General features: G+C 36.5%; 1 protein-coding gene across 2 annotated transcripts in view; it reads right to left on the minus strand.

Annotated features, from left to right (window-relative positions):
• The window catches only part of COMMD1 (copper metabolism domain containing 1), a 196,881-nt gene that overhangs the window by 105,669 nt on the left and 64,196 nt on the right, over nt 1–27,016 (minus strand). The window lies entirely within an intron of this gene.

The raw sequence follows: 27,016 nt of genomic DNA on the forward strand, positions 1-27,016 counted from the left end.
ATAAGCTTTCAAAAAGGGTCATCAAATGACAGTAATGAGAATAAGCTCTTTAAAAGAACAAAACTACTCTTTTTAGAAAAGCTACTTGTTGGGGCACCTAGGTGGCTCAGTTGGGTAAGCATCTGACTCTTGATTTCGCCTCAGAACATGATCTCAGTGTTGTGAGACTGAACTCCACCTCAGGCTCTGCGTTGGGTCCTGCTTGCTTGAATTCTCTCTCTCTCTACCCTGCTCATGTTCTCTCTCTTCCTCAAAATAAATAAACATTTTTTTAAAAAAGATTTTAAAAAGCTACTTGTTAATAATTCCATGTCATTCAAATTCTATATCAGTAACTAGAATCTAATTGTTAAATATCGAGTTCCATAATGGGAAAATAATAAAAACTTTAAATAATAAAACAAGAAAATGAATTAACTCATCTTCTGATGAAATCTTACATAATTTCACAATGCCTTATAGCAAGACTTGGTTTGATATACTATAACTATACAATGCCTTGTCCATAGAAGAACTAAGTACACTTTGTTAAATAAATGCATTATGTTAGCTGTGTAGTCCATCTTCAAATAGCTCATTTACAATAATACTACTCTAAAATTGTATACTGCTCTACATTTCTCCATGAATTTTCAAAATTTAATGATCATTGCTGTTTTGTGAATAGTAGGTTGCTAAATAAACTGAAGTGGAAAATCATCAAAGGTCTGTGGCAATGGAGCCTTGGAGAGGACAGTGACTTAATGATTTGGTGTCAAGATTTTTGTTGTCTCCTCTTTGGTATATCCTTATCCTCTCCTGGCCACCAGGATTGGCATGAGCTCTAAACCAGACAAATCATAGTATCCTCCTTTCTCTGGACACAACAAAGGTTTCAAACCAATCTTCCAATTTAATAAAACAGTTGTAGAAATGGTCTTTCCTCTTGGAGTCATGGAAGCAGAAGGATACAAGGCTGGGTTGCAGACTACTATCTTTGATCTGTTGGCAAAGGCTTGACTGCAATAAAAAAGAACAAAGCCAAGCAGAAATGAGAGTGGGAATGATATCCCTGCTCTATAATCCCCAAGACCATGGTTCCTATAAAGCTTCCTTTAATTCTGTATGTTATCTCAGCATTCTTTCTGCCTATAGGTACCAAAAAATTCAATTTACTATTCAAGATAGTTTAAGTTATATTCCTATCATTTGAAACCAACAGTCTTGACTAAACTTGGGCAGCAGCAGTGAAAACAGAGGAGTGTAAAGGAGGACAGTGTACAGGTAGAGTATGGGTAGATGAAGTAGAACTGGGGCTGAAAGACAAACATACTGCCTTCCATCTTTCCATTAATGTAAAAAAGAATTCTATGATAAATATAACAACTTTCTGGTAAAGATATTTCACAGTGTAATTTAATAGATATATAATGAATGCTTAGCTATTTGCCAGGTATGAGAACCCAAATTCTCTATCTAAGCCACTCAAGAGAAATATCAATTTGTATAATGTACTAAAATTAAGTCAAATTGTTTCAACTAGCACTTTGTTTCACAATATCACATCACGGCATCGATGATTCATATCATTCTTTTCCTCAAATTATATCAAGATATCCATTCTGATATAATCTCACCTGTGACAGGATTTATTTTGGTTGGGTCCCAGTCAATTATATCTTGAACTGGGGTCAATTCATCCAAATTTAGAATAATCAGAAATTAAATAAGAAACTGATTTTGGTTCAAGTTGAAAGTCATCAGTTCTCATTTATTCAAGGAATATCTGAATAGCTACCATGGAACAGACTCTGTTTAAAGCATGCCACCTACATCAACCAGTAGCCTTAGCTGGCAGCCTGGTACTCACTTATCCCTTATTCTTCCCTCTGCTCCACAACTTGAATTAGTAGTTCTCAACATTGGCTGCACATTAGAATCATGAGGTACATTTTTAAAATATCAATTCCCAGAAATTCTGATTTCTAAAAATCCTAAAATGGGGCTCAGGCATTGGCACTGTTTAAAAGCATCCCAAATAATTCTAATAAGCAACAAAGGTTAAGAACTAAGGCTACATTTTGCTCATCAACTTCTACTGATTTTTATATCTGAAATAATTCTCTAATGTGTCTCCTCTGCTCTGTCCCCACTCCCAGTATAGAATATTCAGGAGGCCACCATCTTGTACCTAAACTAGGCTTATACTTTGTACCTCCTCAAGTCTACCCTCTACACCTCACCAAAGTAATCTATCTAAAATGTCAAAAGGATGCTGTCATTTCCCTGTTTTAAGATTTCCAAGAACTGCTACAGTGGTTTCCAGTCAGTTGTAAAACATTCCTATGTAAGTTATAAGTTACAAGTAATATTATTAGTAGTAGTAAAAGTACTGAAGTTTGTAAAAATTTACTTTTATAAGTATAAACTGGAGGGTTTTCAAGGTTAACCTTACATTAACAATTCTTGCCTCATTTTTTTCAAATGCTTATTTATTTTGAGAGAGAGAGAAAGAGAGAAAGCATGGGAGGGGCAGAGAGAGAGAGAGAGAGAGAGAAAGAGAATCCCAAGCAAGCTCTGCACTGCCAGCACAAACCCCAATGCAGGGTTTGATCTCAAAAACCATGAGATCATGACCTGAGCCAAAATCAAGAATCAGATGTTCAAATGACTGAGCCACCGGGTGCCCCAATTCTTGCCTCATTTTAATTGTTTCCTTGAAAAGAAGGGGAAAAAAAGAGAAAACTACAAACAAAAGAACTCTACATGGAAATAAATCATGCATATTACTATTGTCATGGTGGAATAAAACATTAAAAACTGACCATCAAGGGTAGTGGTCCTCAACAAGGTAGTATTGCCCTCCAAAGTCACTTGAAAAATGTTGGAGCTGTGTTTGGTTCCATGGTGACTGGAGTGCTGTTATCTAGTGAGCAGGATCTAGGGATGATCAGCATTCTACAATGCTCAAGAAAATGAGTTGACAAACTTTCTATAAAGGTGTTACCATCATTATTAGATATTCCACCTTTTGAATGTAAACTGGTACAGCCCCTCTGGAAAACAGTGTGGAGGTTCCTCAGGAAACTAACACTAGAACTCCCCTATGACCCAGCAATAGCACTGCTAGGAATTTACCCAAGGGATACAGAAATGCTGAGGCATAGGAGCACATGGACCCCAATGTTCATAGCAGCACTCTCCACAATAGCTAAAACATGGAAAGAGCCTAAGTGTCCATCAACAGATGAATGGATCAAGAAGATGTGGTTTATCTATACCATGGAATACTACATGGCAATGAGAAACAATGAAATCTGGCCATGTGTAGCAACATGGATGGACCTTGAGGGTGTTATGCTGAGCGAAATAAGTCAGGCAGAGAAGGACAAATATCATATGTTTGCACATATAGGAGGATTAGGAGGAACTTGACGGAGGAACAAGGGGGAGAAGAAGGGGGGAAATGGTGGGGGAAAGGGAGAGAGGCAAACCATGAGAGACTCTTGAATGCTGACAAAAACTGAGGACTGATGGATGTGGGGGGGAGGAGGGATGGGCATGGAGGAGGACACATGTGGGGATGAGCACTGAGTGTTATGTGGAAACTAATTTGACAATAAACTATTTGGGAAAAAAAAAAGATATTCCACCTTTTTTTTTTGGTCCAACTCTCTAAAAATAATATAAAAACCATTCTGGGGTGCCTGGGGGGGCTCAGTCAGTTAAGCTTCCGACTCTTAATTTTGGCTCAGGTCATAATCTCACAGTTTTGGGAGTTCAAGCCCCACATCAGGCTCTACATTGATGATGCAGAACCTGCTTGGGATTCTCCCTCTCTCTCTGCCCTTCCCTGCTCCCACTGTCCTTGTCTCTCTCAAAATAAATAAATAAACTTTAAAAAAAACCTGCTAATTTAAAATATACATATAAATAAATAAAAATATAAAGACCATTCTCCCTCCTNATAGGCAATGTGGCCTCTGGAATGCAGTTTACCAACCCTTCTCAAGAACATCCCACAAAACAAACAAACTCATGTGCCACAGGACTTGGCAATGTCTCATTTAATATTACATGGAAAAACCTGTTTATAATTACCTGAACCTAGAAATTCATCTTTTTTCTTTTTTCATAAAAAAATTTGCAGTTTTAATAAACACCAAATTTTACAGGAATGAAACTAGTATTATATGTACTTTAGTTTGGTCAGAACTTTACAAACAGGTTTTTGAACAATTTGGAAAATTATCAATGACAATACCAACTAAAATATCTGAATTACCAATACAATACATCTATAAAAGTCCATGTTTATTGCTGCACATTTACAGGGATTCTGTATAGAAGTACGAGTATCTGTTTAATTCATTATATGTTCTAATGCAGTAATGCTTGAACATTTACATTTTAAAATATGTATTTCAAGTTACCTTATTATTTTATTTTCCGTAGAACTTGACTTTATATTACATTTATGTCGTCACATTAATTTGTTAGAAATGATGCATGTTGATTTTATATGAATTATAATTATAAATAAATTCTATTAGACAATAAGAAAGGAGCATTAGAAAATATTTACTACAGGAAGAAAACAATGGACCTTACTTACAGGTTTGAGAACCACTGACGATAAAGTCCAAGCTCAACACAACAAGATCTGGTCTGGCTTATCTTTTAGTGCCTTATAAACTTCCTGTTTCCCACACTTGCCATCCACATAGCATTAACCTGTTTGTAATTCTCCTACCAGAAATCCTAATACGGTACTTCTTTGTATGTGCCTTTGTTATTCTAACAGCTTGAAATGTCCTTCCATCACATTACTTTCCATCGGATAAAATGTCCTTAAGTAGATTAACCCCTACCACCATTCAAGACTCATTTCAAGCTTGGCTTCTCCAATATTCCTCTTCCCCTAGTAAGGTAAGGGCCCTTCTCAATTCCTTTTTTGTATTTTAGATATATATATATTTTTTTTTTTTTAGTTTGTTTATTTATTTTGAGTGAAACAGAGTGAGAAGGAGAAAGAGAATTCCAAGCAGGCTCCACACTGTCAGTGCGCAGCTTGACACGGAGCTTAATCCCATGACAGCAAGATCCTGACCTGACCCGAAACCAAGAGTAGTACACAACTGACTGAGCCACCCAGGTGGCCCCCCTTTCTATTCTAAAAATCTCCTAATATTTCTTTCATTACACTTCCCTCAATGTAATGAAATTATCTGTTTACAAGTAATTTCACCCAACAAATTCTAATCTATGAGGGCAGGGTCTACATATTTCTGCAATTATAGCATCTAACATAAGCCCTTGAATTCATGGCCTAAAAAGCATTGCTACCATATCAACAACTATTTAAACCAAAAATGATAAATGCTGCAGGTCAACCTAAAGTCTAGAATTATTAAGTCATCAATTTCTTTACAAAATCCTCTCATATATATCACAAACCATAAACTCCTAGATAAAGATAAAAAAAAAATCCGAAAGGTTGATTTCTTTGCCTAATCTAGCCTTGCTAAGCAAGGGGCTCGGAGCCAAAGGTAATCTAGGCTACAAAATCTGAGGAAAGAGAGAAAATGAATAAAAAATAAAAATGCAAACCACAATATTAATATTATTGACAAAATTGCTGCTGCTAGACTATAATCATTGAGCGACCCCACATTATGTCACTGACAGTGAGCAGCCCAGAGAAACTGCTGGCCTCCTAGTCAACATAAATCAGCACCATGCTAAAGATATATGTGATTGGCATATGACAATCCAAAAACAATTTTTAAATGTTAACAATTAATAATTATAAATTTGAAACTGGAATCTCAAATGAACACAAAAAGTTAGATAGGAGGAAAAGGGAAAAGCACGCCAAGTTATTCAAGGCTACTTCAGAAAAAAGAAACAGGTTGATATATAAGCAATTCATATCAAACTCCTAGCAAGAACTGTTATATATACAGACAAAATTATTCTAAAATTTGTACAGAAAGCCAAAGGAAATAGGATAAAACAATTTTGAGGGAAAAAAACAATGAAGTGGAAGGAATCAGTCTTCCCCCTTTCAAGACTTAAGATACATAATCAAGACTACAATATTTGCAGAGGAAAGGATGCATAAACTAATGGAATAGAATAAGTAACAGAGAAATAGACCCATACAAAGACCAATTGAGTTTTACAAAGGCGCAAAATCTTTTCAATGGAGAAAAGAAAGTCTTTTCAACAAAAGGTAGTTGAGTAAGTACATATACTTAGGTTTAAAAAACAGAACTTCAACATAAATTTCCTAATTTATGTAAAAATTAACTTAAAATAGATCAAGGGCTTAGATATAACGTAAATCTGTAAATCTTTTTCTTTGTATTTTTTAAAGTGTTTTTTTTTTTTTTTTGAGAGAGAGATAGAGAGAGTCTATGTGAGCAGGCAAGAAGTGGAGAGAGAGGAAGAGGGAGAATCCTAAGTCCCAAGTAGACTCGGCACTGTTAACACTGAGCCCAGGGCAGGACTTGATTCCTCAAACCGTGAGATCATGACCTGATCTGAAGCCAAGAGTCAAATGTTTAACTGACTGAGCCACTCAAGTGGCAGTTACCTGAAACTGTAAATTTTTTTTAAAAAAATAAGACAATCTTTTTAATGAAGAACTAGATAAAGAAGTCCTAGATTTGACATCAAAGCATTATCCATAGAAGAAAAAACTGTTAAATACAACTACATCAAAATTAACCTTTGTCTTATGCAAAAAAAAAACACTGTGAGGAGGAGGAAAAGACAACCTACAAACTGGGAGAAAAAATTTCAAAACAAATATGTGACAAAGGACTAATATATAGACTACAGAAAGAACCTTAAAATTTCAAGATTAAAAAACAGGCAATCCCTTTAGAAACTGGACAAAAGATGAGAGACATTTCACCAGAGTGGATACATAAATGGCAAATAAGTGCATGAAAAATGGTCAACATCATTAGCCATCACAAAAATATGAATTAAAACCAAAATGAGGGGCACTTGGCTGCCTCAATTGGTAGAGCCAACTGACTCTTGATCTCATGAGTTCGAGCCCCAAGCTGGGTATAGACATTACACAGAGAAACTAATAATAAAAATAAATAAAACCACAATGAGATATCATTATACACTTAGTAGAATGGCTACAATTTAAAAACAGTGACAAGACCAAATACTGCCAGCAATAGAGAGAAACTGGATCACTCACACATTGCTGGTGGAAATATAAAATCGTACATACACAGTAAAAAATAGTCTGACAATTTACTAAACAAAATAAATAAGAAAAATAAAAACTAAACATGGTATTACCATATAACCTAGCAATAGCATTCCTGGGAATTTATCCCATAGAAAAGAGGACTTGGGTCCACACACAAAAAAAGTTATATAATACACATATTTCCAGCAGCTTTATTTGTAACAGCCAAAAATTAGAAATAAATCAGATGCCCTTCAACAGGTAAACAGGCAAACTATGGTACATCTATACCATGGAATATTACTCTGCAATAGAAAGGAAGTGGACCACAGATACAAATACCTGCACATATTCTCAGAGAATTACGCTAAATGAAAAAAGATTATGGATGCCTGGGTGGCTCAGTCAGTTAAGCGACTAACTTCAGCACAGGTCATGATCTCATGGTTCATGGTTCGAGCCCCACATCAGACTCTATGCTGACAGCTCAGAGCTGGGAGCCTGCTTTGGATTCTGTGTCTCCCTGCCCTGTTTGCACTCTGTCTCTGTCTCTCTCTGTCTCTCAAAAATAAATAAAACATTTTTTAAAAAATTTTTAAGAGAAGGTTATACATTGTATTATTCCATTCATATAATAATTTTGAAAGGTCAAAATTACAGAAATGGAAAACAGATAAGTGGCTGTCAGGGGTTAAAAAAGGAGTGAGGGGTTTTTGAGGAAGACACGGTCACAGCTGCAGCAGAGCTCAAGTCCACTGGTTCCTATTCCTCACTCACAACATGCACTTTTATCCAGGAACAAGTTGGTCAGGAAGCCACATCACAGCCACGGTTTTGAAAGATACCAGAAAAACACTTGTGGAACCAGAGGTGGTGGATTCACCAAATTAGAATTAGTCGAGTCAGTCACAGTGTAAAATCTCTAGAGAAGGTGTACGCTGACTTGATCAGGGGCTCATAGGGGAAAAAAAATCACAAAGTTAAAGGACCAGTTCAGATGCCTACTGAGACTCTTAAGATTAATCAGCACAAGAAAAACCTCCTGGACTGAAGATTCTAAGACTTGGATGTTTTTCAGATGAGGATCCTTAAGTGACTCACTGATTTGCATAGCCCTTCCATCAGTATTTAGCCAGAAGTCAAGGTAGAAGTAACCACTGCAGATACTTATATCAACTATTTTAATAAAATGATTGTCAGTTGTTTGAAAAAAAGGAAGGAGTGAGGATGAGTGGGAGGAAAAAGGATGTGGCTATAAAACTTCAACATGAGGGATCCTACTGGTAATGGAAAGTTCTGTATCCTGACTGTGCTAATGTCGGTATAGTGATTGTGCTATTGTACTATAGTTCTGCAACAGGTTACCATGGGGGTAAGTGGTCAAGTGTACAAGGATAGCTCTTTGTATTTCTTACAGCTGCATATAAACCTACAAATTCTCTCTAAATAAGAAGCTTAATTAAAAAATAAAACCTGTAAAGACTTCTCTAGCTTCCACATTTCAGTTCTAATTATTAAATACGGTTTATAAGGTGAATAATGAAGAGGTATTTCCTCTACCTATCTAGCTCCGTGTCTCTTCATCTTCCCCAACCTTTTACCATCTTCCACTCCCTGGAACTCCCTCCATCCATACTGTACTCATTTTAGCTCCTAAAACTGCCATTCTTTCTCTATTCTCTGGACCTTTGCCTATGTTGGTCCTTTTGCCTAGAACATCTTAGTTGTTGCTCCTTCAACTCCTTTTGTTGACACTACCTTTCTTCAAGCTTTAATACAGATGTTACTTTATACAGAAAGTCTTCCCCAAACCACCAAATCTAGAATAGGGGTCTCTTTGTAGACTGCATGGTAAACTAGTGGTATTTATCACAATGTAGGGTAACTACCAGGCCTATACTTTGCTCTCACATGTAAGCATTTATCGAGGGCAGAGGCCTTACCCTACTTGTTTATATTTAATCTCTGGGGCCTTCCATAGTGACTGTCACATAGTAAGTGATCAGTAAATATATGTTGAATGAGTGAATAGTTGGATGGATGTGGAATCAAGAATCTAAAAAACCTGGTCTTGACTACTCATCTAACCTTGGGAAAATCTTTTAGTATTATTAGTAGCAGTTTTAAAACCTGGCTACAAAATTCTATGACCTTTTCCCACTGAGTGTTAAGAGTCTATATCCCACCCCTAGAATAAATATGGGCTGTGTGACTGCTTATCCAAAAGATCATGGCAATTCCAACTAGAGCTGACTCCAAGATAACACGGGGGTCGGGGCAATGACACCCCCTGCAAAATTGAAAATGCAGGGTGCCTGAGTGGTTTAGTCGGTTAAGTGTCTGACTTTGGCCCAGGTGACAATCTCAGTTTTTGAGTCTGAGCCCTATATCGCGCTCTGTGCTGACAGCTCAGAGCCTGGAGCCTGCTTCAGATTCTGTATCTCCCTCTCTATCTGCCTTTCTGCCACTCATGCTCTGTCTCTCAAACATAAACATAAAACAATAGAAAAAATAATAAAAACAAGAAAATGCATATCTAACTTTTGATTCCCTAAAAACTTAACTACTAATAGCCTTCAGTTGGCCAGAAACCTTATCTTACCAATAACGTAATCAATTAACATACATTTTGTAGGTCATATTCTTACAGTAAAGTAAGATAGAGAAAAGAAAATCATAAGGAAGAGCAAATATGTTTATTTTATAAAACCTCCATGTAAGAAGACCCACACAGTTTAAACAGATCAACTTTACATGACATTCTGGAAAAGGCAAAACTATAAAGACAGTAAAAAAAAATTCATGGTTGCCAGGAGTTGAAGGAAGAGGAAGGGATAAACAGAACACAGAGGATTTTTAAGGCAGTGAAACCATTCTATGATAATGTACTGGTAGATATACATCATTATACATTTGCCAAAATCCATTGAATGTAGAACATCAAGAGTGAACCCTAATGTAAACTATGGATTTTGGGTGATGTTGGTTTATCCACTGTAACAAATGTACCACTCTGGTGCAAGGTATTTTGATTGCTGGCGAGGCTGTGCATAATGTCATAGGGAGCATATGGAAACTCTATACTTTCTGTTCAATTTTGGTGTGAACCTAAAACTAAAAATTAAAGTCCTTTAAAAAAAAAAAAAAGCAAATTCAAAAAAGATCCTGGCCAAGTGATGCTGTGCCAATATTCTGCCTCAGGTTTCAAGAAACTTCAACTTCCATTTTGTTCCTCGTAAGGGGCTTGTTCTTAGAACCCAGACACTACGCTGTAAGGAGCTTATAGAGACTACTTTATAAGGACTCTGGCTTCTAGCCCTCAGCCTATCATTAAGCTTCCAGCCAACAGCCAGCACCAAATAGCCAGTTAATGAGGTATTTTGAAAGTGGATCATATAGCCTCCAGTTAACACCATATGAAGACAGCCTTCCCCTCTAAGCTCTGCCTAAAGTTCAGATTCATTAGTTAAATAAATGACTGCTATTATTTTAAAATAATAAATAAATAAAATAAAATAAACTGAACTCAAGATAATGATGCCTTTTTTAGTAAACTGCTCATTAAGTATCAAGTAATTAAAATTAGGAGGCTAATATTTGAAACTGGGAAACTTTGATATTAATCAATCACAAAGCATGTTAGTCCTAAAGCAATCCCCTGTAATTTAATACTTATATATAATCATTAATCTCTTCTTTCTGCTTGAAAGCAACAGTATTTACAGTTGGCACTAAAAATAAACCAGAGAGAGTTCCTATTATTCTTTGGTAGACAAAACACAGCTTTTCCATTAAGCTTCCTGTTTTTTAGAGTGTCATTTCAAAACAAAGGCTCAGTGCTTAAAATAAACTTAGATAAATGGTATTTAGTGAGATATATACTTTCATACAATGTAAACTTCACATATCAGAACAAAGTGATTCCATATTATCAACGAATTCTAAGCTTCAATGACACACACTTCTGCCTCAAATTTTTCAATAAAAATGGAAATACCTCTCTGAAACTACTTTTAGAAAATATCCTTTAGAAACTATTAGGTTCTAGATATATTTGTTCTAATTTTTAACTAAGAAACTTTAATTTTTAGAGCAGTTTTAGATTCACAGAAAAACTAACCATAAAGTACAGAGTTCCCACATAACCCACATCCCTCAACCTCTGCACACATCCTCCCCTACCATCAACATCCACGTCAGTGTAGTACTTTGCTACAATGGACAAATCAATATTGACACATCATTATCAACCAAAGTCTACAGTTTACATTAGGGTTCATTCTTGTATATTCTGTAAGTTTTGGCAAATGTATAACAACCTTTATATATCACCAGAAGAGTTACACTGCCCTAAAAAAGTCCTCATGTTCTAACTCTTCATGTCTCCCTCCCTCTCCCACCAAAATATTCTATAAATGTCAGTTAGATCTAGTTAACTGATTGACCTGTTTGGTTCAACTATGTCCTTATAGACTTTCTGCCTATCGCATCTGTCCTTTACAAATAGCAGGGTGTTGAAGTTTCCAAGTACAATAGCAGATTTGTCTATTTCTCTTTGCAGTTCTACCACTTTTTGCCTCAGATATTTTGACATTCTGCTGCTAGGTACATACATGTTAAGAATTTGTTACATTTTCTGGAAAAACTGACCCCTTTATCATTATGTAATGTCCCCCTTTATCCATGACAATTTTCTTTGCTCTGAACTCTGCTTTGTCTGAAATTAATAAAACCACTCCAGTTTTCATTGATTAGTGTTATCACGGTATATCTTTATGCATCTTTTTACTTTTAATCACTATGTGTCATATTTAAAATGGGTTTCTCACAGACAACATAGAGTTAGGTCTTATTTTTTTGATCCACTAACAGTCTCAGTCTTTTAATTGGTGTAAAACATATGGCATAATATCTGATACAACTGCAAAGAGAAATGGATGAATCCACTCTCATAGTTAGAGAAATAAACACCACTCTATTGGTAATTAAAAGATCCAGCAGGCAGAACATAGTTAAAATAAACAACACTATCAACTGGATCTGACACCGACAAAGTACTTCATCCAACAACAGCACAATATCATTCTTGTCAATCTTACATAGAACACTGACCAAGACAGACCATATTCTCAGTTATACAACATACCTTAACACATTAAAAATAGAAATCATACATGTCTGCTCCCATACAACAATGGAATTAAACTAGAAATCAGTAACAAAAAGGTAGCTGAAAATCCCCCAAATAGTTAGAAATTAAATTACATACTTTTAAATAACACCTATGTCGAGGAAGTATCAAAAGAAATTTTAAGATACTTTAAACAAAATTAAAATGAAAATATCTAAATTTGTAAGATACAGTGAAGGTAACTGTTACAAGAGAAATTTATAGCATTGAATACACATAATAGAAAAGAAGAAAAATCTAAATCAATAATCTAAGCTTTCACTTTAGGAAACTAGAAAAAGAAAAGCAAATTAAATCCAAAGCAAGCAGAAGAAAAGATATAAAAATTAGAGCAAAAATCAATGAAATGGAAAACAGGAAATCAACTGATAAAATGAATTAAGCTGAGAGCACCTGGGTGGCTAGTCAGTTAAGTGTCTGACTTTGGCCAGGTCATGATCTCACAGTTCATGAGTTCAAGCCCACATCAGGATCTGTGCTGACAGCTCAGAGCCTGTCCCAGCTTCAGATTCTCTCTCTGCCCCATGCCTGCTCACACTCTTTCTCTCTGTCCCTCAAAAATAAATAAACATTAAAAATTTTTTTTTAAATTAAGCCAAAAGATGGCTCTTCAAAAACTCAATAAAATGAATAAACTTCTAGCTAGGTTAACTAAGAGGAAAAAGAAGTAATAAGTTACTAACATCAGAAAAGAAACAGGGGCCACGACTACTGATCTCATGGACGTTAAAAGGATAATAAAGGAATATTATGAATAACTGTATGCCCATAAATTTGATAACCTGGAAGAAATGGAACAGTTCCTGGAAATTTACAATCTACAAAAACTCAGGAGAAATCAATCAATTATCTGAATTGGCTATGTCTATTAAAGAAATAGAATCAATAATTAATATCTTTCCAAAACAGAAAATAACAGGTCCAGATGGGTTTACTAGTGAGTTTCACCAAACACTGAAGGAAGAAATTACAACCAGTCTCTACAGTCTCTTTCAGAAAACAGAAGCAGAAGGAATACTTCTTAACTCATTCCATGAGAGTAGTATTATTCTAATATAAAAAACAAAGACATTACAAAACAAACAAAACCTTATGAACATAAATGCAAAAATCCTTAATAACATATTAGCAAATTGAATCCAATAATGTCTAAAAAGATTTGTACATCACAACCAACTGGGATTTATTCCAAATATGCAAGGACGGTTCAATATTCAAAATTCAATTTATATAATCCATCATATTGGGGCACCTGGGTGACTCAGTTGGTTAAGCATCCAACTACTGATTTCGGATCAGTCATGAATTCGAGCCCCACATTGGACTTTATGCTGACACTGCAGAGCCTGTTTAGGATTCTCTCTCTCTCTCAAAATAAATAAATAAACTTTAAAAAATTAAAATTAATTAGATACATATATTTTCCCATCATATTAACAGGCTAAAAAAGGAAAATTATATGGTCATATCAATAGATGCAAAAAAAGCAACACCAAATGCTGACAAAGATGTGGAACAATAGGAACTATTACTTTTTACAAGTAGGAATGCAAAATGAAATAGCCACCTTAGAGGACACTGGCAGTTTCTTACAAAGCTAAACAATGCTCTTACCATACAATCCAGCAATCACATTCTTTGGCATTTAGCCAAATGAGTTAAAAACTTATGTCTACACCAGAACTTACACATAGATATTTATAGCAGTTTTATTCATAATTGCCAAAGCCTAGAAGCAACAAAGATGTCCTTCAGTAGGGGAATGGCTAGATAAACTGTAGTACATTGAGACAGTGGAATATTACTCAGTACTTTTTAAAAAAAAAAAAAAGAAGAAGAAGAAAAAAGAGCTACCAAGCCATAAAAAATATATATATAAAAAAGAACCTTAAATCCACATTACCAAATAAAAGAAGCCAATCTGAAAAAGCTACATAGTCATTCCAATATGACACTGTAGAAAAGGCAAAACCTTGGACACAGTAAAAAAAAAAAATCAGTGGCTGCCAAGGGTTCAGAGGGAGGAAGGGAGGAATAAATAGGTGGAGGAAAGGGATTTTTTAGGCAGTAGTACTATTCTGAATATTATACAGAATCTGATACTATAAAGGTAAACACATGCTATTATACATTTGTAAAGACAGAATGTACCAACAGAACGTACAACACAGACAGTGAACTTTAATGCAAACCATGGACTTTAGTTCATAATAATGTAATCAACATCAGCTCATCAATTATAACAAATGTACTACACTAATACCAGAAGCTAATAATAGGGGATATTGCATGGGTAAGAGCTGTGAGGGGGAAGTAAGGTTAATTCTTTGTACTTTCCACTCAATTTTTCTTTCTTTTTTTTTTAATGTTTTATTTATTTCTGAGAGAGAGAGAGAGAAACAGCGTGAGCAGGGGAGGGTCATGGAGAGAGAGAGGTACAGAATCGGAAACATGCTCCAGGCTCTGAGCTAGCTGTCAGCACAGAGCCCAATGTGGGGCTCGAACCCATGAACCATGAGATCATGACCTGAGCCGAAGTCAGATACTTAACCGACTGAGCTACCCAGGTGCCCCACCACTCAATTTTTCTTTAACCCTAAAATTCTTCTAAAAAATAGTCTATTTTTAAAAAATGATTGACAGATACAACATGCATTAATTTCAGATATAATGCTAAGTAAAAGAAGTCAAACATGAAGAGTATATATTGTATGATTCCATTTAGGAAGTTCAGTAAATGAATTAGAATTATATCTATCAACATAGATAAAGCATAAACAGAATGCTGAACAATAACAACAACAAAAAAGACAACTGCACACAAACACATAAAGGTGATGCTACTTACATGAAGTTTTGTTAGATGACAAATACAATAAACTTTAAAAAGATGTAGTAAAACTGTAAAGGTACACATGAGATTGTTAAACACCTAATTCAGGATAATGATTACTTCAGAGAACAGGGAAAATGAAACGTGAGAGACAAACAGAGGGCTCTAATAGGATCTGTAATTTTCTGTTATATTTTCAATAAAACATAATTTTGGATTAAAAACAGACTGGCAGAAAAAGTTGTGAAGACAGTACAGTATTTCAATTTACCAGACATTCAATTTCCCAGTTTATTAACATCTTATATTACTATGGTACACTTATAACAACAATTAATAACCAATACTGATACATTATTTATTATTAACTACAGTTTATCTTCATACTTCCTTTTCTTTTAAGTTTACCTTTGTTTAAATCTCTACACCCAATACAGGCCTCAACCTCAGAACCCCAAGATCAAGAGCTGCATGCTTTACCAACTGAGCCAGCCAGGTGTCCTCACACTTTCTTTTGATCTAATGTCCTTTAAAAAAATTTTTTTTAATATTTACTTGTTTTTGAGACACAGACAGAGCATGAGTGGGGAGGGGCAGAAAGACAGAGGGAGACACAGAATCTGAAGCAGGCTCCAGGCTCTAAGCTGTCAGCACAGAGCCCAAGGTGGGGCTCAAACCCACGAACCACAAGATCATGACCTGAGCCTAAGTCAGATGTTTGACTGAGCCACCCAGGTGCCGCTGATCTAAGGTCCTTTTAATGTTCCAGGATCCTATCCAAGTTACACTATATTTAGTCATCATTTCTCCTTAAGTTCAAGGAGCTATGGTAGTTTCTCAAACTTTTCTTGTTTTTGACAACTTGACCGTTTTGATGAATACTGGTCAGTTATTTTGGAGAGTGCCGCTTAGTTGGAATCCGCCTCATGATTTTCTCATGGTTAGACCGGTGTTAGGGATTTTGGGGAAGAAGACAACAGAGGTAAGTTACCATTCTCATCACACCGTATCAAGGGTGCACGCTATCAACATGACTTATTCCTGTTAAAGATACCGGCTGAAGTAATGTTTGTCAGGTTTCTCTACCATAAAATAATTTTCCCAACTTTCTACACTCTGCTCTTTGGAAAGAACTCACTATGAGAGGCCCCCACTTAAGGAACAGGAAGTTATGCTCCACCTTCCTAAAGACAAAGCATCCACATAAATGATATGGAATTCTTCTGTATGAGCCTATAATGTTTTAAAATACACAAAAAAGGTAAGAGGCATCTTGCCTTCCTTTCTCTCCTCCCAACAACACATACACAAAGGAAAAGAAAAATACCAAAGTAGTTATCACTGTTAAAATTAGAGTTTTAAATTTTTTCTTTCATGTTTTAGCACTTCCCACATTTTCTTTAATGAGCATTTTCTACTTAATGAGATTTCTTTTACTTTAACCATGCCTATAGTCATTATAATCTAAGAATCACTCCAGTTTTACTTCATATCAAAATGGAAAAGCAAAATTGCTAGTCTAATGTAATAAACCTGGATTAATATGAAAAATCTTGGTTCTTTGGACCAAGAAGAATAAATATTAGGGACATGAAATCAATGACTCAAAGCACTGTTTCTTAAAAGTTCACAAAACATAAGCAATAAATATAATGTCATAACTTGTAGCTATTTTTAATGAACTAGATAAAATACTGTCAAAGATGAATAATAAGCTTCTACAATAAGTATCTTACTGACCAATATACAAAATGATCTTGAATTTAGGTAATTCTACTTTCCTAAGAATGAACAAAAATTTAATTATAGGAAATTATTTTTGTCATAGTTGTATTGCAACTCATACACACACACACACACACACACACACACACACACACACAGTTTTCTAAAAAAGCAGAAAATCCCCATCTACAAATAATATATTTAACACTATTTTCACTCAGTAAATAACTAAGTCTTTTACCGGTAATATTATATGTGGAGTTTTTAATATTGTAAGGAAAAAAGCATTGCTGGAATATGCCCAGGGAGTTGTCTTAATAAAGGATGGTTATTTCTTTAGTGGCTATGTTATGTCCAAGAAGAAAAATGATTATTAATTAAATAAAATATATGAAATAGAAATACTTGCTTCTCCAAACACTTAACAGGAACAGTAATTATGAATTTCAAAAAGCTGTGCACTGCCCTAATTTCCATTAAGTAAACTGGAACACATCATGCAGATTTAAATTCATCATCACTTCTGAAGAAAACAGACTGACAAGCATATAGAAGGCTACCAAGAACTAACAATAGTTCAACCTCCATAGAAACTACTCATGGTAACCAAAAACAAACCTTTATTTCTCAACAGTTCGTTCTGTCAAGCTTCCAAGAATTTGCTGTTAAAACGTGTAGTTAAGCCTATAAAGTACAGAATGCTGCCAGTTGTTAGCACAAAGAAATTAAGACCTTGAGAACTTAAAGCAATTTGCCTCTAGAGATGATTAGTATTAGCTTGTTAGTAAAGGGTCTTTAAAAAAGTTTTTTCTCTTGATTTACTCCATCAGAACTTTTTCTGTTGGAAATACATATTTACACAATTAAAGGCCAAATATATCAGGTATATATATATGTATATACATATATATACACCATATATATGAGGTAAAAAGCACTTAGTTGCATTTCTAAAATCTCCTGAAATAAAAATTATATAATGAACTAAAGCAAGTTTAAAGCCGTCCAAAAAATGGTTTAAATTAGCATTTTCTAAAACTCTTGAAAAATGTCATTTTAAAAAATATGTTTATGCTGTTATTTTAAGTAGAACTTGGTCCAAAACTTAAGTAAAAAATAGTCCAAAAGAAAAGCAACTCAATTTTGTCCTTTACCTTCAGTGAAACCTGATTTATTGATCGTAACAGTTTGTTAGAAAATGGATTTGTGCTGTACTGTTTTAAGTACTGTGGGTTTATATGTGTTAATATCTAGTAAGACAAGTCTCCTATACTTTCTCCCAGAATAATTTTGATTATTGTGGCCCTTTACTCATATATATGAATTTTAGAATTGACATATCAGTTCTGTAAAAAAGCTTTGTTTGGATTTTGATTAGCAATGCATTGGATTTATAGATTATTTTTGGTATGAACTAACTCTTTAAGGTAAAAAAATGAATTAGGTAATCGCCCAGGAGTTTAAAGGCAGAAATGTTTCCATTTAGTATATAGCTAATACATCTTTTTTATTTTGCAATATTTGTATGTAAAACTTTGTCATCTTGGTCAGTGTCTAATACAAAAGTTCTCTCAATAAATATTTGTGGAATTAATGGAAAAAGAAAAAGAAAAAGAAAATGGTTTTGTGGTTTCAAGCATATTTCTCTGGGCTTCGGTTTCCATAAAATTAAACAAAAGTGATGGTGTTAAATGATCTTTATGTACCCCCCCCCAAATATTAGCAGTCCATGTTGCTGTATCTATAGATTAAGCTACATAAAATTACCAGTATTCAATGGCTTTTGACTTACAAAAATAGTAATTTGAAATGATTTGACTTTCTAAATCTTTTAAGTTTTATTCCCATCCAGACTCTATGTCTGACATCACTCAATTTTTGTATTTTTAAAGTAGAGCAAAATGTTTAAAAGCCAATAATAAGAACAGGCTCCCAACTGCCATTCAGGATTGTATGTACTTTTTAGAAAATTTTTAAGGCCTATTTTAACCCTGAAGAAAAAGATGATGATCTAATATGGAAACTCTCCTAAGTTACTATTTTACCATTCAGTTTTGAATATTTACAGATTTAGTGCTACCTCATTCAGTTTTATGATGTCATTTGATTATCACAGTATAATCTCTATCACTGAGTGATACTCCTACACTCTCAAATAGGAAAAATAGCATATGAACCTGCCTAAGAAAAGTGTTCAATCTGATGCGTTACTAAAAGCATCCTTGGCTTGTTCAATTCGCCAGAAAATTTAGAGCAACGCTGCCCACTGTGATTAGCAAACCAGTGCCAGCCCACAAATTCATTACCAGTCCTCTATGATGTGATTATAGAAGCTGAGAGTTTCAAAAATAATTGAAAACTAGCTGAACTGCTCCTCCTCTATGATGTGATTATAGAAACTGAAAGTTTCAAAAATAATTGAAAACTAGCTGAACTGCTCCTCCACAACAAAGGATAAAAGGCCCACACTGAGTAGGGTTAAGAGATGCAAAGACACAGTCTTGCCAAAAACCCCATCCCTGGCACAGCAACCAACAATAGGGAGGGACCTCACAATCTGGAGTTTCTTCCCAACTAGCAAGAGGTTTCTGTCCCAAGTCAGGAACCCCAATCCTTAGAACCTACATTGAAGAGAAGAGCCCCCAAATTATGTAGTTTAGAAAACCAACTGGGCTTATATCCCTAGGATAATCCCAAAGGGTTACAGGGAATGAAGACAGTCCTTTAAGGTTGTTTTTCATGTTTGTTTATTTTTGAGAGAGAGAAACACAAAGAACATAAGCAGGGGAGGAGCAAAGAGAGGGAGACTCTGAATCTGAAGCAGATCCCAAGCTCTGAGCTGTCAGCACAGAGCCCGATGCAGGGCTTGAACTGGTGAACCGCGAGATCATGACCTGAGCCAAAGCAGGATGCTTAACCAACTCAGCCACCCAGGCACCCTCCTGCATGTGAACATGCACTCTCCTGATGCACTGCCCTACTCTCTACACTCCACCTACTCCACTAAAGCTGACAGGCACATGCAATCCAAACAGGGACACCCCTTGATCACCTGGTTTGGTGGCCAAGGGGTTTGTGTTCTTGGGCTCCACAGGGCTGAAATAATCAGAAAGACAGTTCTTGGTAGGATACCACCCTCCAGGGCACTGCATAAACAGCAGGCTAAAACACACCTCAGTCTTCCTGAGAAAAAGGCCCATTTACTAGTCTAGAGCTTCAGTCTAAAGTACAAGCTACAGATCTACCATGCATTCTAGAGGCTACTGAGATGCGCTCAGAGAATATAAGAATGGAGGCACCATCCTTGCACACTCCCTTGACCTCACTACAGCTTGAAAATACCTCCCAGAAAGGAGATTATATATATAACTGGAAGCCTGATCTGCAACTGTCTCCCAAGGGACACCCTGAGATCTTCTGGTCTAAAGGCCAGCACAGTTTACAACTGTGACCCCACAGGACTATATATATTTTCAGACTGCAGCCTAAGGGTTTGATTTCCAATCAGCTTAAAATTAGGTGTTAAATAAGATCCCTCCCATTGGAATACTGGCCGGCCTTGGAACACCTTCAACAATGGGGACCTATCAAGAATAATCAGGCTACTGAGACAACCACAAAGGTTCAAGAGATAACCAAGAGCTAGGGCAAGGATGGACAAAAAGGTTCATCACCTACAAAAGGCCACTCTCCAAGAGAGAGGTGGCTGTTTTGTCTAATACTTGTAAAAACAGAGAGTCAAACAAACTGAGGAAACAGAAGAATGTGTTCCAAATGACAGAACAAGACAAAACCCCCCAAAAAAGACCTTAAAGAAATGGAGACAGTAATCTACCTGACTAAAGATTTCAAAGTAATGGTCATAAAGATGCTCACCAAACTGGGAAGAAGAATGGATAAACACAGTGAAAACTTCCACAAAGTGACAGAAAATATAGGAAACTACCAAACAGAAGTAAGAGAGATGAAGAATAAAATAACTGAACTAAAAAATACACTTAGAGGAGTTCAATAGCAGACTGGTTGAAACAGAACAGATCCGTAAGACAAAGCAGTGGGATTTACCTAAAAACAACAGCAAAAAGGAAAAAAAAAAAGAGTTTTAAAAGTGAAGATAACTTGGGGCACCTGGGTGGCTTAGTCGGTTGGGCGTCCGACTTTCACTTAGGTCATGATCTCGCGGTTCATGGGTTCGAGCCCCGTGTCGGGCTCTGTGCTGACTGCCAGCTCAGAGACTGGAGCCTGTTTCGGAGTCTGTGTCTCCCTCTCTCTCTCTGACCTTCCCCTGCTCATGCTGTCTCTCTCTCTCTCTCTCCTAGAAATAAATAAAAATATTAAAAAAAAAAAGTGAAGATAACTTAAGAGACCAATGGGATAACATCAAGCGGATAACATTTGCATTCCAGGGGTCCAAGAAGAGAGAAGAAAGAGACAGGGGCAGAAAACTTGTATGAAAAAATAATGGTTGGGGCACCTGATTGGTTCAGTCAGTTGAGCATCCATCTTTAACTCAGATCATGATGTTGCAGTTCATGAGTTCAAGCCCTGCATAGGGCTCTGCTGACAATTCAGAGCCTGGAGCCTGCTTCAGATTCTGTGTTTCCCCCTCTCTCTGTCCCTGCCCTGCTCAAACTTTTTGTCTCTCCCTCTCTCTTACCCTCTCTCTCTCTTTCTCTCAAAAGTAAATAATAAAAACATAGGGGGACCTGGGTGGCTCCGTCAGTTAAGTATTGGACTTTGGCTCAGGTCATGATCCCATGGTTGACAGGTTCGAGCCACATGTCAGGCTCTGTGCTGACAGCTAGCTCGAAGCCTAGAGCCTGTCTTCAGATTCTGTGTCTCCTTCCCTCTGCCCCTTCCCTGCTTGTGCTGTCTCTCTCAAAAATAAATAAAACATAAAAATTTTTCTAATAAATAAATAATAAAAAATAAAATAAATAAAAAATAATAAAAACATTAAAAAAAAGAAAGAAGGAAAGAATGGTTGAACTTCCCTAACCTGGTGAAAGAAACAGACATCCAGGGCCAGGAAGCCCAGAAAGTGCCAAATGAGATCCACACTAAGACATATTACAATTAAAGTTGAAAATAAAAAGAGATTTCTTAAAAAGCAGCTAAAGAAAATTAGGAAGTTACATACATGAGATCCCTTCCCCCAATAAGACTATAAGCAGATTTTTGAGCAGAAACTTTGTAAGCCAAAGGGAATGGCAGGACATATACAAAATACTGAAAGAAAAAGCTTCCAACCAAGTACACTCTATCGGGCAAGGTTATCATTCAGAATTGAAGAAGAGATAAAGAACTTTCCAGACAAGCAAAAGCTAAAGCAGTTCATCACCACTAATCCAGCTTTACAAGAAACGTTAAAGAACTTCTTTAAGCTTAAAAGAAATGGTACTAATTAATAAAAGACAATACATGAAAGTAAAAATCTTACTGGTAAAGGTAAATATCCAGTAAAGGTACTGGATTAATCACATATAAAGCTAGTATGGCAGTTAAAAAGACAAAAGTAATAAATTTAACTAGAACTACAGTAATTAGTAAGGAGTACATAAAATAAAAGGTTGTAAAATGTGACACCAAAAACAAAATAGAGATGAAGGATGAGGGGAATAAAAATCTAAAGCTTTGGAATGAATTCAAATTTAAGTTGTCATCAACTTAATATTATATACATTAGCCTCATGGTAACCATAAACCAAAACCTATAGTAAATACACAAAAGAAAATGAGAACAGAATCTACAAATTAAAGGAAGTCACCAAGGGGTACTGGATGGCTTAGGTGGTTGGGCATCCGACTCTTGATTTCAGCTCAGGTCATGATTTCACAGTTTGTGGCATTAAGCCCTCGTTAGGCTCTGTGCTGACAGCATGGAGCCTGCATGGGATTCTTTCTCTTCCTCTCTCTATGCCCCTCCCCCACTTACATGCTCTTTCTCTCTCTCTCTCTCTCAAAATCAACATTAAAAAAAAGAAAGAAAGAAACTCATCAAACCACAAGGGAAGAAAGCATAAGAAGAAAGGAACAGAGAGAAACTACAAAATGAACCAGAAAACAATTAAAAGTTGGCAATGAGTACATACCTATGAATAATTATTTTAAGTGTAAACAAGCTAAATTTGCCACTCAAAAGACATAGAGTGACCAAATGGATTAAAAAACAAGACTCTTATATGCTGCCTAAAAGAGACTTACTTCAGATGTTAAGGTCACATACAGACAAAAAGAGAAGGGATGGAAAAAATACTCTATGCAAACAGAATTAAAAAGGTGGTGTACGGTACACTCATATGAGACAAAATAGACTTTAAAAGAAAAAAAGTGCGTTACATAACGATAAATTCAACAAGAAGTTATAACATTTGCAAATATATATGAACCCAACATAAAAGCACTAAAATAAATAATGCAAACATTAACAGACCTAAAAGGACAAATTAACTAACAGCAATACAATAACTGCAGAGGACTTTAGCAGCATACTCATAACAACCGATAGATCATCCAGGCTAAAAGTAAATCAATAAGGGAACAACAGCCTTAAATGACACACTAGACCAGATGGACTTAATAGAAATATATTGAACATTCCATCTAAAAGCAGCAGAACAGGGGGCGCCTGGTGGGCTCAGTTGGTGGAGCATGTGACTCTTGATCTCAGGGTCATGAATTCAAGCCCAGCCTATTTTAAATAAATAAATAAAATTAAAAAAATAAAATAAAACCAGCAGAACACTTTCTTCTCTACTGCACATGGAACATTTTCCAGGAGAGAACACATGTTAGACCATAATAGAAATCACAAAAAATTTAAGACAACTGAGATCATATCAAGCATTTTTCCAACCAGAAAGGTTGTAATGAAACTTGAAATCAATTACAAAAAGGAAACTGGAAAAATCACAGATATGTGGAGATTAAACAACACGCTACTAAACAACTATTGGATAAAAAAAGAAACCAAAGGGAAAAAAACTGTAAAGACAAATAAAAATACAACACATCAAAATCTATGGGATGCAGCAAGAACAATTCTAAAAGGGAAGCTAATAGTAATATAGGCCTACATCAAGAAACAAGAAATATATCGGGGAGAGGCAAGATGGTAGAGAATTAGGGAGCTCGGTACATTTCACTCATCCCCATCTCTCAAATGGAGAAGGCCTGAAGCCATAAGAACCCTTACAGAATCCAGGAGTTTGGGAGGAAAAGGAGACAGAGTCCACTGAGAAAACCTTACAGCGTGAGTGTGAACTGGGGAAGATAAAATCGGGCCAAGACCACAGACACAGAGGGAGGGGAGGGAGCACCCTTTGCGGGGAGCCGTAGTGAGTCTAGAGGAAAAGAAAGAGTGGCTGAAACTGGTCAAGAAACTGTCCCTGTCCCTGGAGAAGAGAAAAACCTCGGCTCGGGACACAGAGGGATCCGGTTTCCTGCGATCCAGCTGACCCTGGGCAGGATACACTGGTCCCAGGTGACGCTGGGAGAAACTGCTCCTCTGCTCGCCAGCTCCACCTGGAGGAGAAGCGGCATGCCTGACGCCACACTGCCGCTCTTCTGGCTCAGCTCGATTCCAAGTGGGGAGGAGAGGCTTGAAACTGCTCAGAGGGACTCAGCCTGCAGATTTATGTTTCAAGCGAAATCAATGGGGTGCACAGACTAATCTGGAAACGTGGCCTAGCTTGGGATATAGAGCACAGCCCACCTTGGTATGACCACGGCACAGGGAAATCGGACCCAAAACAGTGAGTTGCAATGTTTGGTTCGAGAACAGACAGGGGGGCCGCCATTTTTCTCCCCACAACCACCAAGGCAGGACTTCAGGGACTCGTTCACAGGACAGGACACAGTGGAGGCTAAGACCTGCCTACACCAAACCACGCCCATCCCCCCTAGAAAGCTGCTTTTTGTTTTGTTTTGTTTTTTTACTGGAGCCCGGGGCAAGACCAACATGGAAGCACATTGATTAATTCTAGGTCAATTCTTTCTATTTAGATATATTTTCCCTTGTCTCACTCGTAATCCTCCACTCTGCTGGACTGTGCACCCTGGTCACTGGTTTGCTTAAACAGTCACATTTAATCCATTCTCTAGATGTATATTCTACACCTCCACTGCTACCTTTTTATCTCTGTCTCTGGAGTAATCAGACTATATAGTTTCTCTGAGTAACATTTTCTTCGTTTCTTTCTTCTTGCCTCTAACCATATTCTCCTCTTTCTCTCTCTGAATTAAGGCTCTTAGTCTCTCTGCCTGGTCATTTCTCTTCCAATTTCGCTTCCTCCCCACCCTGTGATTTCTCTCTTTGTATATGCTCTTCCATCAGCACTGCATACACCTGACCCTTTATTTCTAACTGGGAATCCTGGCTTTATGCTTTTAGACTGTCCTTTGTCCTTTGGGTTTTTTCGTTTTTCTTTTCTTTTCTTCTTTTTTATTTTTATTTTCATTATTTGTCTTTCCTCCTTCTTTTTTTTTCTTCCTTTTTTTCTTTTTCTCTTTCAGTTTGTGTGTTTGTTGAATTTGTCTGTGTGTCTATGTGCCTTTGTTCCCTTTGTGTTTGTCTGTCTGTTTTCTTTTCCAGGGCTACCTCAAGAAACAAGCCAAAGTACACACGGTGGAGAGTCCCAAATACCACTACGAATAGGGAAATAATCAAAGTCTCAACAAGAGAGACCAAGAAACACCATTCAAAGAACACTTCCTGAACACACAGGCCCTGGACAGTCAAAAGGCCTTCTTTAATACAGCAGTACTCACAGGTGCAGAGTGCATAACAGGCTTGTAAAACTAACAAGAGACAGAAAGCTAACCAAAATGATGAAACGGAAGAACTCTAAAGAAATTCCAGGAAAAAATGACAGCTAAAGAACTGCTCAAAACAGATAAAAGTCACATGACTGAACAAGAATTTAGAACAATAGTCACTCTCTGGGCTTGAAAAAGGCAAGGAAGACATCAGAGAAACTATTGCTACAAAGATTATGCAGCTTAAAAGTAGTTGTGATGAATTAAAAATGCTATAAATGAGATGCAAAATAAAATGGAGGCATCCAATGCACGGATTGAAGAGGCAGAAAGGAGAATAAGTGATTTAGAAGCCACAATTATAGAAAAAGAGGAAGCTGAGAAAATGAGACATAAACTGATACAGGAACACGAAAGGAGAGTTTGAGAGCTCAGTGATACAATCAAACGGAACAATATCTGTATCATAGGAATTCCAGAAGAGGAAGAGAGAGGGAAAGGTGCTGAAGGAGTCCTTGAACAAATTATAGCAGAGAACTTCCCCAATCTGGAGAAGGAAACAGACGTTGAAATTCAAGAGGCACAGAGAACTCCCCTCAGATGTAACTTGAATCGATCGTCTGCACAACATAACGTAGTGAAACTGGCAAACTATAAGGACAAAGAGAGAATTCTTAAAGCAGCTAGGGAGAAAAGGGCCCTAACATACAAAGGGAAACCTCTCAGAGTGGTTACAGACCTATCTACTGCAACTTGCAGGCCAGAAAGGAATGGCAGGAAATCTTCAATGTGATGAACAGAAAAAATATGCAGCCAAGAATCCTCTATCCAGCAAGCCTGTCATTCAGAATAGAAGGAGAGATAAAAGTCTTCTCGAATAAACAAAAATTGAAAGAATTCGTCACCACTAAACCACCGCTACAAGAAATCCTAAGGGGAATTCTATGAGGGAAATGTTGTAAGGAAAGCAAGATACCAGAGACATCACCACAAGCATGAATCCCACAAAGGACACGATGACTGTCAACCCATATTTTTCAATAATAACACTGAATGTAAATGGACTACATGCCCCAATCAAAAGATGTACGGAAGAAGAATGGATTTTAAAAAATCCATCTATTTGCTGTCTACAAGAAACTCATTTTAGACTAAAGCACACCTTCAAGATTGAAAGTAAGGGGATGGAGAAATATCTATCATGCTACTGGAAGTCAAAAGAAAGCTGGAGTAGCTATACTTACATCAGACAAACTGGACTTTAAAGTAAAGACAGTAACAAGGGATGAAGAAAGGCATTATATAATAATTT

The sequence above is a fragment of the Crocuta crocuta genome, unplaced genomic scaffold (genome assembly GCF_008692635.1).
Source record: "Crocuta crocuta isolate KB4526 unplaced genomic scaffold, BGI_CrCroc_1.0 scaffold113, whole genome shotgun sequence".
In the NCBI taxonomy this organism is placed as follows: Eukaryota; Metazoa; Chordata; class Mammalia; order Carnivora; family Hyaenidae; genus Crocuta; species Crocuta crocuta.